Source organism: Maudiozyma barnettii, assembly GCF_903064755.1.
Source record: "Maudiozyma barnettii strain CLIB 1767 genome assembly, contig: KABA2_05, whole genome shotgun sequence".
In the NCBI taxonomy this organism is placed as follows: domain Eukaryota; kingdom Fungi; phylum Ascomycota; class Saccharomycetes; order Saccharomycetales; family Saccharomycetaceae; genus Maudiozyma; species Maudiozyma barnettii.
The window spans coordinates 133,817-136,316 of record NW_024545242.1 but is presented as its reverse complement, the minus strand read 5'-3'; the positions used below and the strand labels follow the sequence as shown (position 1 = coordinate 136,316).

Genomic DNA, 2,500 nt, shown 5'->3' with positions numbered 1-2,500 from the left:
ATGGAGTTGCCCCCTCCTCTAAGCAGATCCTGAGGCCTCACTAAGCCATTCAATCGGTACTAGCGACGGGCGGTGTGTACAAAGGGCAGGGACGTAATCAACGCAAGCTGATGACTTGCGCTTACTAGGAATTCCTCGTTGAAGAGCAATAATTACAATGCTCTATCCCCAGCACGACGGAGTTTCACAAGATTACCAAGACCTCTCGGCCAAGGTTAGACTCGCTGGCTCCGTCAGTGTAGCGCGCGTGCGGCCCAGAACGTCTAAGGGCATCACAGACCTGTTATTGCCTCAAACTTCCATCGGCTTGAAACCGATAGTCCCTCTAAGAAGCGGACAACCAGCAAATGCTAGCACCACTATTTAGTAGGTTAAGGTCTCGTTCGTTATCGCAATTAAGCAGACAAATCACTCCACCAACTAAGAACGGCCATGCACCACCACCCACAAAATCAAGAAAGAGCTCTCAATCTGTCAATCCTTATTGTGTCTGGACCTGGTGAGTTTCCCCGTGTTGAGTCAAATTAAGCCGCAGGCTCCACTCCTGGTGGTGCCCTTCCGTCAATTCCTTTAAGTTTCAGCCTTGCGACCATACTCCCCCCAGAACCCAAAGACTTTGATTTCTCGTAAGGTGCCGAGTGGGTCATTAAAAAAACACCACCCGATCCCTAGTCGGCATAGTTTATGGTTAAGACTACGACGGTATCTGATCATCTTCGATCCCCTAACTTTCGTTCTTGATTAATGAAAACGTCCTTGGCAAATGCTTTCGCAGTAGTTAGTCTTCAATAAATCCAAGAATTTCACCTCTGACAATTGAATACTGATGCCCCCGACCGTCCCTATTAATCATTACGATGGTCCTAGAAACCAACAAAATAGAACCAAACGTCCTATTCTATTATTCCATGCTAATATATTCGAGCAATACGCCTGCTTTGAACACTCTAATTTTTTCAAAGTAAAAATCCTGGTTCGCCAAGAGCCACAAGGACCCAAGGTTAGCCAGAAGGAAAGGTCCGCTTGGAATCCCAGTACACGAAAAAATCGGACCGGCCAAACAGACCCAAAGTTCAACTACGAGCTTTTTAACTGCAACAACTTTAATATACGCTATTGGAGCTGGAATTACCGCGGCTGCTGGCACCAGACTTGCCCTCCAATTGTTCCTCGTTAAGGTATTTACATTGTACTCATTCCAATTACAAGACCCGAATGGGCCCTGTATCGTTATTTATTGTCACTACCTCCCTGAATTAGGATTGGGTAATTTGCGCGCCTGCTGCCTTCCTTGGATGTGGTAGCCGTTTCTCAGGCTCCCTCTCCGGAATCGAACCCTTATTCCCCGTTACCCGTTGAAACCATGGTAGGCCACTATCCTACCATCGAAAGTTGATAGGGCAGAAATTTGAATGAACCATCGCCAGCACAAGGCCATGCGATTCGAAAAGTTATTATGAATCATCAAAGAGTCCGAAGACATTGATTTTTTATCTAATAAATACATCTCTTCCGCAAGGTCGAGATTTTAAGCATGTATTAGCTCTAGAATTACCACAGTTATACCATGTAGTAAAGGAACTATCAAATAAACGATAACTGATTTAATGAGCCATTCGCAGTTTCACTGTATAAATTGCTTATACTTAGACATGCATGGCTTAATCTTTGAGACAAGCATATGACTACTGGCAGGATCAACCAGATAACTATCGTAAAAGAGGAAAAATGCAACGAAAGCTTTAACACCTTCACTGCCTCTCTCCCTTTGCAGATAACTAATGATTTTGAAGGTTTCTTTCCGAGAAAAGAACAAAGAGCACAAACAACAAGAGCTTTTACACTCTCGCCGCTCGCACTCTCCTCTACCTTACCATAGCACTCTTTGATTTCCTCAACCTAGTTCCACCAACCACTGTCCCGATGTTTCACAGAACAGGCTTGATATCCCCGGCTTGAGAGGAGGTTACACTCGAAGAATCACAGTCTTGCGACCGGCTATCCAACAAGGCATTCCCCCAAGTTTCGAATTCTTTGAAATAGATTGCTATTAGCTAGTAATCCACCAAATCCTCCGCTGCCCACCAGTGGAATCGCAAGATGCCCACGATGAGACTGTTCAGGCGCAACACAATCGAGAACCGAAGGTGTCTTGCCCTTGCCGGCAACGCTGTATAGAGACTGAGCAGATCTGACGATCACCCAGCGACTCTCTCCACCGTCCGACGAGGCCATTAATAAAAAACACTTGAAGAACTCAAGCGCTTCTTACGAACAACAAGCTTACTCGAATCTGTTTCCAAACTCTTTCTGAACTTGTCTTCATCTGCTTTCGCATGAAGTACCTCCCGCCCTTTTTTGCCCATACACATCCCCCTTCCCACACTGGCCCTCTCGCAATCTCTTTTTTTTCGTCTCTTTCCCTTGCTCTTTTTCCCCATCTGCTCTTGTTTTTCGCTGTCTCTCCGCCCGGTCTAAACCGCGTACTTTTGATCTTTTG

At 45.6% G+C, this 2,500-nt stretch overlaps 1 non-coding gene across 1 annotated transcript in view; it reads right to left on the bottom strand.

Annotated features, from left to right (window-relative positions):
* The window catches only part of 18S-rRNA, a 1,800-nt gene extending 92 nt beyond the window's left edge, over window positions 1-1,708 (bottom strand). The window contains exon 1 of the ribosomal RNA XR_005960674.1: window positions 1-1,708. This exon is cut by the window's left edge and continues 92 nt beyond it. This is a non-coding gene — a ribosomal RNA (18S-rRNA).
* Window positions 1,709-2,500: the final 792 nt, after the last annotated feature.